This window comes from Paroedura picta, chromosome 6 (assembly GCF_049243985.1).
Source record: "Paroedura picta isolate Pp20150507F chromosome 6, Ppicta_v3.0, whole genome shotgun sequence".
In the NCBI taxonomy this organism is placed as follows: Eukaryota; Metazoa; Chordata; class Lepidosauria; order Squamata; family Gekkonidae; genus Paroedura; species Paroedura picta.
The window spans coordinates 91,509,075-91,526,669 of NC_135374.1; the positions used below are offsets into that span (position 1 = coordinate 91,509,075).

General features: G+C 42.2%; 1 protein-coding gene across 2 annotated transcripts in view; it reads left to right on the top strand.

Annotated features, from left to right (window-relative positions):
* SH3RF3 (SH3 domain containing ring finger 3) overlaps positions 1-17,595 on the top strand; it is a 238,939-nt gene that overhangs the window by 136,547 nt on the left and 84,797 nt on the right. The gene's annotated exons all lie outside the window — the stretch shown is intronic.

The following is a 17,595-nucleotide window of genomic DNA, read 5'->3' on the forward strand; positions in this document are numbered from 1 at the left end:
TTTTTTGTTTAGCAAACTTTCAAGAATAACTTTGCTTTATTTATTTTTAAGTAGTATTGTTCTGCTTCCTCCGGACATCATTAAACTCGTTTGTTTTTGAAGCTTCTACAAGAATTGTCTTTTGTAGTCAGCATATCTCAAGTTTAATTGAAATGAACTCTGTGTCTTTGCAAACACTCTGGCTGCCATCAAGAGAACCACACAGGAAGCTCCAGGCATAAAATGAATTTGTATAATCTTCTCAAACCTGTCCCCTCTTCTCAGCAGTTTTTGAAACCACTTGATAAACTGTATTTTAAATGTGGAGGGAATGTTTCTACTATAGCTTTTGATGACAAGGTTGGGGGGGGGGCTCACAGATGCTTACAGGATTTTGCCTAATTTTTGTATTATTATGTCTCTGTGAAATTGGGGCCTCAGCCATTAGTTTATTATGTGATAAATTCCAAAGGTTAATTCTTTCAATTTTAAAATAATTTCTTTGAACAATTGCAGCGTTTTATACACTGTATTAGAGCCTCTTGTGGTGCAGGGTGGTAAGGCAGCCAACATGCTGTCTGAAGCTCTGACCATGAGGCCTGGAGTTCGATCCCAACAGTTGGCTCAAGGTTGATTCAGCCTTCAATCCTTCCGAGGTCAGTAAAATGAGTACTCAGCTTGCTAGGGGGTAAAATGGTAATAACTGGGGAAGGGAATGGCAAACCACCCTGTATTGAGTCTGCCAAGAAAACGCTAGAGGGCGTCACCCCACAGGTCAGACATGATTCGGTGCTTGCATAGGGAATCATAGAATCATAGAGTTGGAAGGGGCCATACAGGCCATCTAGTCCAACCCCCTGCTCAACACAGGATCAGCTCTAAGCATCCTAAAGCATCCAAGAAAAGTGTGTATCCAACCTTTGCTTGAAGACTGCCAGTAAGGGGGAGCTCACCACCTCCTTAGGCAGCCTATTCCATTGCTGAACTACTCCGACTGTGAATTTTTTTTTCCTGATACCTTTACATTTATACACTGTATTAATAGCAAAGGTTTGGAAGTGTGGATTGCCCAGCAGATTATTCTGGTTCTGCACATAATGTCATATTTTTGGTCATGGTAAAGGTTCAGCTACGACGGGACTCTGAAGATCTATATTCAGATCTTCCGTTTCTTTAAATTTCCATTACTGGTAACTGCAGAGCTGAGGGCCCTGCGGGAATTACCAGCATTCCACAGGGCCTGTAAGACGGAGCTCTTCCGCCAGGCTTATAGCTGAGGCCGGGCGGTAAGAAGATCAGCCCCCCCCCCCTCACAAACTGGCGGTAGAGAGTGTCACCCCCCCCTCCTGTAGTTGAGGATGCGGAGACCAAATGAGTAAGATTAAGCCATCGTTGTTGCCACTATTGTAAATTTATTGGATCTTATTGTTATTTTATGGTTTTAGGGGACGGGGTTATGTAAGCCGCCTCGAGCCTTCCGGGGGAGGCGGGGTATAAATACAACAACAACAACAATAATAATAATTATAAAAAATTACTCTCACAAGGGTAGGCCTGAAGTGTCTGGGCAAATATGAAGGGTGGGGCATCAGGACATCATTTCCCATAAAACAATTGATATTAGCAAAATCCTAAAGCATCACTGACGCCACTTCACTTCTAGGTTTTGGCCAGAGGTGGGATTGACATGTGCTTAGTGTCTCTTTCCTCCCATTTCCCCCAGCTGCTCATTTGAACAGTGGCAGAAGCCACAACAGCAGGAAATTGCTCATCATAGTGGGTTAGTTGACAAGCATAAGTCTCAAGCACTTGCTCTTTACTGCCAAAATATAATACCCAACACTACATCCCCCCCACCCCACCCCACCACAACTAGGGCTTCTTATTTCCAGATCTGTAAAGCTCTATTTTCCTGGCTTTGGAATTCATTTATTTGTTTAGCCAGGCATAATTTCTTATCATTTGAAACAGAAAAGAAAGATAAACGGGAAGGAAGAAAGTGGTGTAATATGGCAATCACATTCTCTTCCTTAATCCTTGGTAAAGACCATGCAAATGAGAAACTCACTAAAAATAGGTGACAGCACCTATCTCCAGTTCATGGAACCAAATTTTGCAAATGTGGTCACTCATAGCACACCAAGTTTTTTTCTCTGGCTGGAAAGCTATCTTCATTGGTATATGATGTATTCAGATAATTAGGTGCTTCATAACTTACTTCATTTGTCCTATCAACTAAAATGTGAATTAGAGGAGGTGACTAGAGCCTAGAGCAATACATTTGCTATATTTTGACTTGGTGATATGTTATAATTCAATATGAAGAAGAAGAAGAAGAGTTGGTTCTTATATGCCACTTTTCCCTACCCGAAGGAGGCTCAAAGCGGCTTACAGTCGCCTTCCCATTCCTCTCCCCACAACAGACACCCTGTGGGGTGGGTGAGGCTGAGAGAGTGCTGATATTACTGCTTGGTCAGAACAGTTTTATCAGTGCCGTGGCGAGCTCAAGGTCACCCAGCTGGTTGCATGTGGGGGAGCGCAGAATCGAACCTGGCATGCCAGATTAGAAGTCCGCACTCCTAACTACTACACCAAACTGGCCCTCATGAGGGCTTCATGATATACCATTACTGATATTTTATTTTTCCTTTCAAAATCAGGATGAAAGAAAGGGCAATTGTAATGGGTATTCCCCCCAATCCATATATCCTTGGAAGTAAAAGCTGTTTCACACAGCAAATCCATACTATACATTAATGGCTGTATAGGGACACCCATCCTATTTCTATGATCCTTCCATTCCCCCCTTTTTTTCTAAGGGAACAGGGTGTCTTTAACTAAGTATGAGCCTTTGTGATAAATCACGTTATACATACTGAAGAGGATGTACCATCTGCACTATACATAGCTGAACAACATTTCCATTTTCGAGAACCATCCCTTAGTGTCTTTCATTTCATTGGTGCTTAGTTTGATATTAAGTTTGGTTTCTCAGGGTGAGAAAGAAGGAGGCCATGCTGTGTCCCATGAGCCTCTTCTCAAATTTGTTCCCTTATAAAGAAGGGTCAAGGCTACCTTTTCTCCAGCTGAATCATTTCAGGTGGGTAAATGTGGCAGTAACAATGGCACGAGGTCAGAAGGGCTTGAGAGCAACTCAGTCCAGCAAGGGACCAGATCTAGTTAACATCATAATCAAAAAGTAGGTGGGAACCGATTACAAACATTGTCTAGATGATTGTTCTCCTTCTTGTTCTGCAGGGAAGTGGCATGATCAAAAAGTTACCTGAGCCTAGATAACTTGAAAATGCTAGCAGGCTTTAAACTGAGTCTACTGTGTAGTTTTGACCTAAATGTTGCATGCAGTAAACATTTCTGTACCTTAAAGAATGAAATGAACATGAAAGGCTCATTTGCATTGTAGATGCTTGTATCTTCATTATGCTTTCCCAGCGAGCTCTCTAAGTATCACTGCTTTTCATGATCAGGAAAAATATATAATGATGATCGGGTTTGTTCCAAGTGAAGTAACAAATAAATTAAAGAGCTCTCCTCCTTTAAAGCAGAAGGCAATTTGAAATGTGAGAGTGCTTGACCTCTTTCAGGATTCAAAGCTTGCTGCAGGAACAGGTCACTGTTGTAACAAACTCTCTCCTCAACCCACTCAACACTTATCAAAGCCGAGCTGATTGAAGACCCCTCTGGCAATAGACAGGCTAACACGAACGAGAATGTACCAATCTGTACCATCAGCAGGATTTATACTTTCAAGAGACTCTTAATCATCTTTATGAAGAATGTGTGTGCCAGTGAATTGCAGTTAATGAGTCACTACATCCCATGGATTTGGGTGAAGGAATAAAAACCATGAAGTGCGGGATATGCCACTTGGCGGTGAGGGAAGGGGGAGAAATAGTTTGTCTACAATATGAAAGAGATTTGCAGTTGTAAGGCAGCATAGTGGCTTGTGATTTGCATGTTATTGACATTAATTGTGATTTGCCCTTATGGATTTAATATTTGAACTGCTATTACTCAAATTATTTGTCTAGAATTGCATTTGTACCTGCTAAAGAACACATGCCATGTGCAATGAATGGCTAATAAAACTGGTAGGCTGCTTCCTTTCTTTTGGTCAATCTGCAAGGCATTTTTAAAGGGAGAGATTTTCTTTAAATAAAGAACAAGTTACTTTACTTGGGAGGAAATCTCAGAGTTTACCAAGGGACCAATTTTAGGGACAATATACTTAAGATAACAATCTTCGTGATGGAAAGGAGGCCTGTCAATTACAGCTAGTAGCAAGAGCTAAATAGGACATCCGCTGTTTGGAGATTACTTTTTTGTTGAGAGTGAAGAGATGGAGCTCACCATCTGGATTGCAAACTATACAACAGGTAGCCTGAAGCAGCTCAGCTGTGTGAGCAGAGTCAGAGAGGGAAATGAAAGTTCTAGCAAAGCTGTGAGGCCTGAGGTAAAGATTTCCACCCAGAGCTTGGGCAGTTGGCAGGGATGTATGCTGCGAGTCTGCTTTTCTGAACCACACAGGATAGCTTACAATAAATAAATCTTTTTAAAATATATATATTAAAACACGGAATACTGCTAAAAAATCAGCAGTCAGAAAACAAGCGGAAATAAATTAGTACTTTAAACAAGCAAAAAGGAAAAAAATGTTCTGAACCATTCTCAGTTTCCATAACGTTACTGGCTAGCTCTGTGAAGTAAGAGGGTGTTGATTTTTTAATCTGGATTTGTGTTGGCTATTTATTTCACTGTGAAGTACAATTCAGTTGTAAATATTAACTCAGTATTGCAGGAATTTATACCCTTAGAGGAGCTTTGCTATAAAACTCCGCAGTAAATAAAAGTTTTTGGCTTCACGGAAAGAAAGGAGCCTAATCACTGGGACTATCAGACATTCTGGCAACTTCAGCGAGGGCTCTTTCTGCTAATCTGATTTCTAAGAGCCATTAATGCAGCCTTCTAAAATGCCCAAAGGGTACCATAGGAAGGTGCCTCATGAATTTCTGGGCAAGAATACAACGGCACATACTGGTGCAATGCTAGATTTGTTTCATGATCATGAGCTGTGAAGGTAATAAAAAAGTCACCTACTGGGAGCTATGATAATTTATTACAAAGCACGAGATAAAACACTCTAATAAAATCATAAGGAACCTGTAGTGTGCCAATTTACAGATTTTGAACACTTATCAGCCTGACTGACTTGAACTCTGTAATGCTTCATAATTTTGCTTACAGCCCTTTTTTTTTACTATGATGAGCTAGCTAACAGTTTGTGTGATTAAGCTCACGCATCTGTGAGGCAGTCAGATTACTTATTCCTATCTGCTTTTACACTGGCAGATTTGCATTTTGGATAGCATCTAGTATGAAACATTGCACCAGCAGATATGGGCTGAGTCTGCATGGAGCTTTTATTCCAATCCCAAGTCGATTCAGTCCCTGCCATCTACACTGAACGTAATTTCCTTTTGATTTTGGGCAATTTAAATTTTCCTTCTGCAACAAGCATGATTGATCCGGAGTGACCTTACCTTTCCCCCGTGGTATCCTGGAGTGGATATAGCCCTCAATATTTGAAAAATCGGCATGAGTAAGTGTGCAGCTCTCTGTTTTCCCCCAAATAACTTGCTTTTCTGTTTCAATGGGGAGGGTGAGGGATAGAGAAAGACCCGAGTTCAAATTGATCTGGATTCAGCAGGATCCACAACAGATTAAACAAAGCTAGTGCAGATTCAGCCCTGGAGAGCCACAGCTTAACCATTCCTGCTATAGGATGACTGTCTTTTGGTGCTGGAGTTGGAAGACGGATGAGAAGGCGAACTCTGTTTCTGCCCTTAATTCATCCCTAAATGGCAGTTCCCACATGGGGTTGCATTGCACAGATTTAGTATATTAACATGCACAATGCTGATACCGGAAACAACACAACGTCTAACAGTGCAGAAGCTCCAGAAGCCCTAACTTATCTTGGCAGAGATTTGCCTCTTGGATTTATTCCCCCTCTTCTGTTGTGTCCAGCCCCCCCCCCCATTCAAGAAAAGAGTCTCCTGCTGCGCTGGGCTCCTCCCCCCCTTCTGAATTTCCCTAATCACATGGAGAACACTTTTCTGTTTCATTGGGGGGTTACAGGAAGACCCAAGTTCAAATTCGTCTGAATTCAGCAGGATCCACAACGGAATAAACAAAGTAAGTGCAGAATCATCCATGGTGTCAGAATGAGTTTACACCTATTAATACAATGGTAGATGGAGGAGATGTAGAGTGCTAGGCAGATGGGCAAAACAGACTTTGTGCTCAGGCCAAACACACAATGCTGGTATATTACAAGCCAGTATCTAACTTAAATTGCACATTATAGGTACTTCTGTATGCCATCTCTGGCCTCATTCACTCCCTCCATCCTGGAGGAGGGTTTGAGCAACTGCCTGCCTGAGATCCCATATTGCCTCCCCCATGGGAAGCCTTAGAGCTTCGCTTCTGCCCCCCACTGGCCTAAAGAGGTCACTACAGCCTGCTTCGTGCCCCACCTTTCCAAAGAAGCCTTCCTGGATCCCACAGCAGATGAGAAAAGGGTCTTCATAAGTGTCAGACTCTCCTCCTCCTCTGCTGACCTTGTAACCTCAGGCTTCTGGTTTTGGCTCTTGGGATTTAGTAACTGGCTAGCTCCTGGCCGCTTAGTGTCCTTTGGAGTCATGGCAAGCGGAGAAGCTGCTCCTGTGGTTTCATATTGGGCTTCTCTTAGCATCCCCATATGGTTTCCTTGGCATGGCCTAGAGGTCTCTGTCTCCTTGGAGGTAAGTGTAGGACTTGGAGGTCTGACCTGGGCGAATGTTTTATAATTTTTAGTTCTGGAAATTGTTCTCTGTGCTACCTAGACCTTCATTGTCCAAACAAGCTATTTAAAACAAACAACAGGAGAAACAAACAGGCAATCAGTTGGAAAGTAACTAATCTTCCACTGGTGTGCAATTGTAGTGAGCTGTCCCCATGGAAACCAGGAACTGGAGAGTGAGCAACTCGGGCATGAAGCAAGGCCTTCCCACAAGGTCAATGCAGTGACAACGCCTGAATCAAAAAAGGGAGAGAAAATCCTTTATGGTTTGGGAAAACTGGGAAGATGGCATGTTGATAGATGGAGACTTGGACAAACTGGTGCCCAGACACTCAGAGGGCAAGATAGAATGGTACTTACGCATCAGTAGAGCTGTTCTACCATAGTCTGTCTTGTTCTTATTGGTACATTATACAATGGGAGATCCTCATCCCATTGTTTGGGATTAATACTAGTGAGGTAGAAATTCCTGGTCATCATGCACATCCCAGCTAGACAGACTCGGAAGGTGAATGTTGACAGAGAACATTCAGGTTATCATCTGACTATATAATAATATGAAAACTTTTTGCCATTACATAGGTAGCTTCACTAATAAAGAGAAAACTTATGTGGCAATTTCTTTGGAATAGAGAAAAAATCTAAAATGTTCTGTTTTATTTTCCCCTGCAGCCTATTATGATGCATAAAATCTCAAAACTATATTGTTGCCATGAAATAATGAAGAGAGGGCAAAACTTGGTAAAAATACATCAGAAAGTAAAGGTGTTTTTCATTTTGTTTTGCTGTAAAGCTAATGTTTGCCAGATAATGGAAATGAAATGGAAACCCAGAAAGTGCATATCTTGGCAGAATACTGTGACATGATGAATGATAAATGGGCAGCTTTATGTGTATTTAATGAATTAATACTTTACCCTGACTACAAAACACAGAACAACTCTAATTTTGCTACTTAAGCATCGCCTACCAGGATTTGATTCCATTGTTTGATGCAAGTTTTATGGAGCCCTAAGGGAACTTGGGTCAGTTTTGCAGAATATCTGTTTTTATGAATCTGGCAGGGGATACCTATAGCATTTTCACGTATCAGAAAGGCGGCCAGACACCAACCTAGATTCTTGCCAAACATGAAGCTGCTTTGAGAGGATTTGAGTCTTTCTGAAATTGCTTCAGCTTTGATAACCAGCGAGAGGATTCTCAGTTAGTTACTCCAGAAATAAGTGAAAAATAGAAGCTTTAGGCTGCTTCATCTTCATTGCAGACTTTTCCAGCGAGCACTAAAGATGATTCCTATGCTGATGTCTTGTACATTGTACAAGACACCTGCAGCTGTTTACTGGGAGCTGTCAGATTCTGGACAAACTGCTGGTATTTTTTGCAGTTCTCCCAGTGAGCTGCCTGTATGGCTGATGGGATGTGTTCAGCATGGCGGGTCCCAGATTGTACTTTACATAGATGATCCTAGTCAGCTTTACAGCCCTCTCCCTCTATATCTGAGCTAGTCAACTGGAGTCATGCAGGACTGTTCTCCAGAATGCATGCCAGGACCTCTCCAATTAACTATTTTGATAGCAACCAGCTGTCAAAACCATGTGCTTTATCCATCCCATACTTTTCTTGGAACTGCTATTGCAAAAGATTGTTGGTTGGAGCTTCAGCTGTCTCCCAGTAGAGAATACAGAGCCAAATGCTACATACACAATCTCACTGTGCAAATATGCAGTCCCACTGAAGATAACAAAGTTTTTGGAAAACCAAAAATCCATTTGGGCTTAAAGTGCTTGTAAACTTAAAAATGGGTGATAGCATCAGGCCGTCATGATTCAGTAGAGTGGCACTTCATTTGTCAGAGTGGGGTGTGTTAGAATTGAGCCAGGGCGCCTTTGGGCATCTGTATCTTTCGGTTGTATCTGAATTAGCCTGATTTTCACTTTGTTAAACAGGATTGTGGTTGCTAAGCTACAGTTGGTGGACATAAATCATTATAGAATGTTTCTGTACTGAATTTGATTCTTTCCAGTGTAAAAAACATAGATTAGTTATTACATTTTTTATTCCTTAAAATACCTTGGTATGGGAGTCACTAGTGTTTGTTTAAATTATTCAGTTCTTTGTTTCCAATCCTTGGAGCTGTTTCTGCAACCAAGAGGTCCCTAAACTTTCTTTTTTTTATTTTGTTTTTAATGGACATTTTCAGTACTAGAAAATACTTGATGTCTGCATTGGAAAAGCTTGTATTTAGCCTACTTTATCACCATTCCAGAGGACAGGACTACCATAGCGAAAGCATATGACCTAGTTGTTTCCAGACAGTTAATGAGTCAAATAGCTCCTTAAGAACTACTTAATGCATTTTTTTTTTACTGTGGAGGAACCCCTGAAATAATTGTTCAGGCTTCAAGAACTCCTGGAAGTGATGTCATCTGGCCACACCTCCCTACCACACCCCCAAAAGTAACATAACTACACGTATCCATTGCCCACCTTTCACTCCCTCCCCTCACATTTACTTCTGATACAATAGTTCTGCCTCATGTAGATCAGAAAAAAGGGCAGGAGCTGAGAAGGCAGCCTAACACCCCCCCCCCCTTGGTACCATGACACAACCAACTCTCCCTCTTTGATTCTTACACCCATGCCCTATCCATTCAACCCTCTGAACAGAGGTGGCCAGTTCCCTAGCTTGTGGCCAAGTCCATTAAAGAAGTAGGGGAAAGGCCGTGGACCCCCTCCAGAGTTCCCATGGACTCCTGGTTGGGAATTCCTGACATAATGTATTGTGATGCAAGGTCAGAGGTAACTTTGATACATGACGGTCACCCTAGTCAGAAGTTCACATGGATAAAGGAAACATGGTTTTAGGGATCAGGGGAGAGGGGAAGCCTAGAAAACAGATTACAACCAGACATTTTCTAGTCTGCATCTATTACTAAACATCTGGTATTCTTGATAACTGCTGCTCCAAAGTGTCCTTGCGGAAATTGTTAGCCCTAAAAACGGTTTGTAAATAGAAGCCTTCTTCAGAAATATAAAAAGGTCATTAAAGGTATCCCCTGTGCAAGCAACGGATCATGTCTGGCCCTTGGGGTGACACCCTCTAGTGTTTTCATGGCAGACTGGAGTGGTTTGCCAGTGCCTTCCCCAGTCATTACCGTTTACCCGCCAGCAAGCTGGGTACTCATTTTACCGACCTTGGAAGGATGGAAGGCTGAGTCAACCTTGAGCCGGCTGCTGGGATTGAACTCCCAGCCTCATGGACAGAGCTTCAGACAGCATGTCTGCTGCCTTACCTCTCTGCGCCACAAGAGGCTCTCATTAGGCCTATATATATTATACTGTTTACTTAGAACCTTGTTTAAATGGCAATCCAAGAATCGTAGTTGCCAAACCACAGGCTTTCCACATTGTTTTTAATGGCATTGTGCGATAGTAAGTTTTGGGACAAGATGCCCCCCTTGGCCACCCAATCAGTATAATTCAAGAGTAATGTACAATAATTGAACCCACAGCCTTGCCTCTGAAATTCTGGTGCAAATTAATTTTCATGAGGCCACATGGAAAGTATTGATTCATGTAAGCTGTCTTCATGTTTAAAAAAAACCAGAGTCCAGCAAGCACTCGAAAGCTCACGCCCTGAATAAATCTTTGTTGGTTTCAGAGGTGCTACTGGACTCTGGTTTTATTGTGCTGTTCAGACCAACACGGCTGCCCATTTGAATCTATCATGTTTAAAAGAATATTAACATGTCACATTTAGCATGGCAGAGCTATGTGACCTGGCAATTGCACCACTGTATTGCTAATGTTGTATGTAAATAGTCTGTACTTCTATGAACATTGGACATGGATGTATATATTTAAATTGGGTCTTCCTGTGATCAGGGGCTCAGATTGGTGATGTGAATTTATTTATGAAAACATATCCTGTCTTTTCTTGTGTTTCAAGGAAGGTTACAACATTCATGTACCTGTCTGTTCAGTGAGCTGTTTGGATGTGTCTGACTATGCTCATTTCGGATCCGTTGGTCTGTTTTCTCATGTTATCAATCTCTATCTAAATTGTTTGCTGTGATCATCATTTTAAAATTTGAAATTGCTGGTATTACACCTATATGCTATTTCTACCCTTAGGTGTCACGTTATAACAACACTAATTTGCTCAAGCTGAAAGGATATAACCAGATACTTTCTCAGTGTGAGAAAACAGGGAGAAGTGCTATTTGTTCACCAGTTGTGCTATTTATTAATCACCCCCTGTCCTGCATGCATACAAACAGATACATAGTTCAAAGAAAAACATTACATTTCAGTGAGACTTACTATATAAGTGTCTCTGTTTACCTTCATTGTCTGCTCCTTATAATCAGTCACTAATGTGGTTCTCTTTGTGTTTACGGAAGTATAGTCCTGTGATCTCCCCCCCCCCCCGATTTCAGTAAATTACCATTGTTACCCCATAATAGATCTATTGCCTAATGGTAAAAAGAATGTAATGGTGTATTAACAAGAATTAGCAAGGGAAGAGATAAAAAAATATAAAATGCAACAGCCTGCCCTTGTTGTGTATTTAGCTGTTGCACAGGTTCAAAGTTATTCAACATGAATTGCAACACCGATCATCAAGAGAATCGAATCAGGAGCTAATTTCACAACTGGTTGCAGGAATCAAACATGCTAATTAATTGTTTTGTGTGAAAGTTCAAACATACCAAGTTATGACCTCTGCTATAATTTGTATATATTGCGAGTGATCTGGGAGAACAATGTAGGACTCCTTGATTCTTAATACAGATATAGGAACATATCATCTGGCATACCTCAAAAAACAGTATTGGCCTTCCTTCCAGTGCTGTGTCTTTGAGTGTTTTTTATTTAATTTTATCATTTTAACTGTATTGCTAGTTGTTTAAATGTTTTAATTTTCACAAGTCTCTGGGTCCCGATTGTGTGAAAGGGTGGCATAAGAACATTTTAAATAATAAATATTAGTTGACTTTAGGAGATTATCTGAGCAGCCTCTAAGAGCAACATGCCTTTGAGAATCCAAAAGAACTGGCTATAGCATTCTCAGTTTTAAGCTTGCAGAACTAATTAAAAAAACCTTGCCAGTTTCTATGTGAACTCAAGCCTTTTATAGGAGCAGAGTACTCTGCCTAATTTATGACATAAAATACATTACTTGGGCCATGGACCATTGTTTTCAGTCAATCCCTTGTTACATGGGGAAATTAAAAACATTCTTATGCTTGCAGTTAGATTAAAATATCCATCTAGGAGGCAAATTCTCCCACAATTTGGCTGTTTTCCTCCTCTATTAATCTGATCATCCTGACTAGATGGTGGTCTTGGATTGGAATTCTTGTATTCTAATGCATAAAGACTTTTCCTTGGTAATATTGCCAGGCTTGTAGGTACCCCAGATAGTTCTTAAAGGAAAGACAACCACTGCATTTCTTCTGTTCACTGCAACAAACTCATCACCATGGAGAGTTTATAAAAAGTTATGATCAGCAACTTTTAGTTTCATGTATGTAGCCAGCCCTTTCTCCACCTGAACATATGCATCTGAGTCAGACTCTCAGGTACAAAAACGCACCAGTAGCCCAGACTCTATAAAAGGGCTGCGGATCCATGTTCTGCAGTGAACAGATGGAGAATAATAGTCAAGGATCCTATGCATAGGCAGCTTGAGCAGGCAAATTCTGTTGATGTAGAAAGTAGAACTTTGCTCTAGCCCATCTTTGACCCTTGTTTTGCTGGTCTGATGACCTCTTTTGTATCTTCTTCACCTCTTTTTCTCCTGCCGCATCAGCCTCCCAATGTGAGTGCATCCAGTTCTTGATACTAGATTTTCAGTGTTCGTGGTGAAAGTCTTATCAGTTCATGCCAGGCTCCAAGAGTGTTTGCTGCTTCAGGATCATCTCTCTTTATCTTGCAGTGCTAACTAGGGGGAGAGGAGAGGTTTGATTACACAGAGATGTTACATAATACATCCCATGTGTCAGGCCAAAATGGAACAGAATGTTGTAAATCTGCATCTTTGGGAGAGGAATCACATATTCTGGAGAAACCTGGGTGTAAACTGCACGGAGCTTTTATTCCAACCCCAGGTCGATTCTGTCCCTGCCCTCTACACAAAATGCGATTTCCATTTTGATTCGGGGCATTTTAAATTTTCCTTCTGCAGCAAGAAGGATTGATCCAGACCCTACCTTTATTGTGTGATATCTTAGAGTGCTTTTAACGCTCAATATTTAAAGGCTGTTTTGAATCTGGGCTCTCCTCCGTGGTAGAGGACCCATGATTGGCTACAGGTGGTCATGTGACAAACTTGCCTTAAAGGAGAAGCCCCTAATTTCTCTCAACTTCTGTCGATCCTGGATTTTTTCTCCCTTCTCTGCCTTTTTCGATCATCTCCCCCCCCCCCCCCACTCCAAGGAAAGAAAGAGGCTCCCTACTTGGCTTCTCCCCCCCCCCTTCAAGAAAAGAAAGAAAGAGGCTTGGCTCCCCCCCCTTCTGAACTACCCTAACCACGTGCAGAACACTTTCCTGTTTCAGTGGGGAGGGGGGGAGAGGAAGATCCGAGTTCAAAGCGATCTGAATTCAACAGGATTGACAATGGAATAAACAAAGTAAGTGCAGACTCTGCCCTGGATTCCTTGGAAATTTATTAGAGTTCTTCAGTAGGATGAACAGAAATGGTGAACAACTTTATTTATTTAAATTATTTGTTTACAAATTTACATTCCAACTGTTCATGCAATCAGAACCTCCAAGGCAGCTGACATTTAAAAGCAGAACATTATAAAACCAATTAAAACCCCAAGTATAACACGTGGATGTTTCTCCTAGTTCAGAGTTCTGTGTCATCCAAAAGCTTTTAAACCAGCAAAACCTGATTCAGTAAAAGACTGTACTGTGTTGTGTAAGGCTTATTTCTACTTATTGTTATGTTGACACTCTGCAGCAAGCTGTTCCACTGAATTGTTTCTTGACCTTTCCCTTAACACTGTCAAACAAAGTTGCCAGTTGTTCTGTCGAGTGTGGGCATGTATGTGAATCTGTCAAGTGAGAACCACTTTATCTGTGGAGACTTTATCAATTTCTTCCATCTTTCTGTATTCCGAGTGGCTTTTTCCCCCCACAAAGGCAACGGAGATGTTATCACATGATTGTGCCTTTTAGTTGCACTTGAGCGGCTTCAAATTACTGCTCTAGGCACAAAAGGTTATATATCATGGTGTGAATATGCCAATTCATCCATTTTTTCCTACCACTCTGCTCCCCCCACTCTCACACTTCTGCCACTTGAAATTATTTCAATACACATTTCAATAAGAGAGCCCCTATTCCTCCTGGATACAGTTGATGCGATTTCCAAGAAGCTGTTATGCATGACGGAAGCTGTAAGCTGAAGCATTGTCCCGCCTGCCTGTATAAAGCAATCCATCAGAATGCAGAGGAGCGCCTCTCAGGTTCTGTCACGCAGATTGCACAGAGTGAGATATTGCTATGATGCTTTCAGAGCAATGAGCTGCAAAATTAGCATTACATATTTTAATTGTTATTAATGTTTTCTACTGGCATTCTGTGTTCCGCTGCCATCTGTCCGCCTCTTGGGTTTCTTTTTTTGCCCCACCGCTATGTGTTGGTTGCCCTGACCTGACTAGTTCAGGCTAATCCAATTTTGTCAGATCTCAGAAGTAAAGCAGAGTCAGCCCTGATTAGTATTTACATGGGAGACCACCAGGAAGGTCAGAGTCATTGAAACAATGGCTGGAAATGGCAATCTACCTGTGTACATCTCTTGCCTTGAGAACTTATGGGGTTGACATGTCAGCTCCCGGAAGAGCTAAGGGCCCTGACGGAGCTTCCTCAGGGCCTGTAAGACGGAGCTCTTCCACCAAGCATTTGGTTGAGGTCAGTGGGAGGGAGGGTTGTCCGGAGCTACAGACTGGAATCCCACCCAACATTAAGTGTCGTATATCTGGTGCGGAAGACCTGAGCCAGGGGGAGATTGGCTATGTAGATGCAGCAGAAGATTGTTATAGTTAACTGGATTAGAGAGCAATTGTTTTTAACCTCCATCTGCGGCATTACGTTATGACTAATATTGTATGGAATTTGTAGGTTTTAATATTTTATGGAGTTTTTATGGGATATGTTGTTTTCATTGTTTGTAGGCCGTCTCGAGATGACCTAGTCAAGACAGGTGGGATATAAATCAAATTATAAATAAAATAAATAAATAAACTCTGTCAGATTTTCAAGACAAGGGGGAAAGAGGTGGGCTGCCATTGCCTGCCTTTGTATGGCAGACATGGACTTCCTTGGTAGTCTCCCATTCAAGTACTAACCAGTGTAGGCTCTGTTTAGCTTCCAAGATCTGATAAGATTGGCTTAGCCTGGGCCATTCAAAGCAAGGCAACATGCTGTACATTTTTAGAAATAATATCAAAATTTGGAGCCCTAAAACAGTGGTCCCCAACCCGCGGGCCGCAGCCCGGTGCTGGGCTGCGAAGGCCTCGGCGCCGGCCGCAGCTCCTTCCCTCCCCCCCCCCCGAAGCGAGAAGCTCACCAGGCCGCGAGCAAATCAGCCACCAAAGCGGCCAATTAGCTCGCAGCCCGGCAAGCTTCTCGCTTCGGGAGGGGAGGGAAGAGAAGCTTGCTGAGCTGCAAGCTAATCGGCCGCTTTAGCGGCCGATTTGCTCGCGGCCTGGAGGGGCTGGGAGGGGAAGCGCGGCTGCCGGCATGGCAGCGGCGCAAATACGTTTGCGCTGGGGCTGCAGCGCGTGCGCGGGCCCCCGGGCCGCCCTCTCCCACCACTTCGCCTCAGCGGTCCGCGGCAAGCAGAAGCTTGTGGACCGCTGCCCTAAAGGATAGTTTTTGAGTTTGCATTCTGTATGCGTTCAGACTGCAAAGACTATGAAGGACTTCACTGACGAGCAAAGGAAGTGGAGAAACAAGTTAGAAAGAACTGCCTTAGAGCTATCCCGTGCAGATGACCCTAGTCAGAGAACAGAGCCCTGCCTAAGCTATAGATGGGAGAGCTCCAGGATGCCCGAAGGCAGAGAGGCCATTTCCTGCAGAAATAAGGGGAAAGGCTATGGTGGGGCTGGACTAAAGGGGACAATAAAGGCCCCTGAGTATGCTGAAGAAATCTCTTGGCCATTTTGTCACATTCTTCAAAGGAATGTCCATCTTTGGTCGGGAGAATAATGATGAGTCTGTGGTACTGCTCAGTGGGGGATAACTACCTTGAACCATAAGGAAAATTAGGGTATAAATGTTTTAACTAATAAATAATGTGCAGAAACCAAAGTAGTGAATTGCTTGCCGTTCTGATAATTATATTGACTATATCTACCCTATTACCATCTGTTAGGATTCGTAAGAGATTAGATAATTTGCATTTTGTTCACATTTCTTTTTATCTTTGCTCATTCTGTTGTGTTTGTAAATATGCTGTGTGCTTTTCATTTTTAATGCAGTCAGTCTGATGTCTGGGACCCAGGTTAAGCCCCTGTTCAGTCCATGTATTCCAGGAGCAGAAGGAAGATGGGGCAACAGTTAAACCCTACTCCTCTAGTGTACTAAATAAAGGATGGTGGTCCCTTTAGTAATAAGTGTGAAGGGGAAGAGAAACACAGATGTGTAGATAAGACCTTAAATGGCAAGTGGCAGAAGGAGATTGAACTATAATCCTCAAACTAAATTACTCTGGTGGTGGTGGAGTAGGCAGGCAGGCCTAGCTTAACTGGAGACCTAGAGCAGCTGAATATCTTTCTCACAATGGGCAGAAATGAGTGCTTGTACACCTTGTTTCCCCACAAATGCCCCCTCAGAAATCTGGGTTTTCTAATGGTGTACCAAAACGGAAAATACACACAAAAAAGGCACCCACGAATACCAAAAGGTATAGTATAATCTCCCATTGAGAGTTGGATCATAACCACTAAGAAAGGCTGTGAAGGAATGGCTGGATCAGTGAGGCAAACCTCTACGTAGTCCAAGAAGAGGAGGAATTGGCACGGGAGAAGAAGGAGACCTGGCAGCTGCATGCCAGTGTGCCAAGGGAGCATAGGATTGCTAGATAGATAGAGGGAGCTAAATTTCTGATATTGATTTCAACTAGCCAGCCAGTTCCTCAGTTGTAGGCTTCTAGTTACCATTTAATTGCCTCATGATTGTTGCTTGTCAGTTTGCCAGCAGGTACTGTCTTAAGTGCTGCTGTTTGGTTTGGCTGAAACATAAATATGGAATGATTGAGTTGCTAGCATATCATTAGGACCTTGGTAAAGACCCTTTTCACAGTATTAACGCTTCAGGCTCTTGTCACCACTGATTGATTATAATAGAAAATAAACCTTCTGCGAGATTCAGCATTGTACAGAGATTCCCCCCCCCCTTTTTTTCGCTGTTGCCTTGACAGGCCTTAAATCCATAGTAAACGGACAATTTTATTTTATTTCTTCCTAATAATATAAGAAACACGTGGGGAAATCAATGCGGATAATCAATTTTCTTGTGCAGTTTTGAAGAGGAGTTCTTTTATTGTAAAGCTGCATTTTCTCGGCAACTTTTTATAAGAGCACTACAAGAAACTCATGAGGAGAACTCAAGTAGGAGAGATGATGTAACTATAGTGTCAAGAAAAGAATATGGGTTTATAGTCACTGAAGAGCTACGTAAACATGAGGAATTGTTCAATCCTTCCATTTATTATGGCCATTACACATTATCTGGGGGAAGGG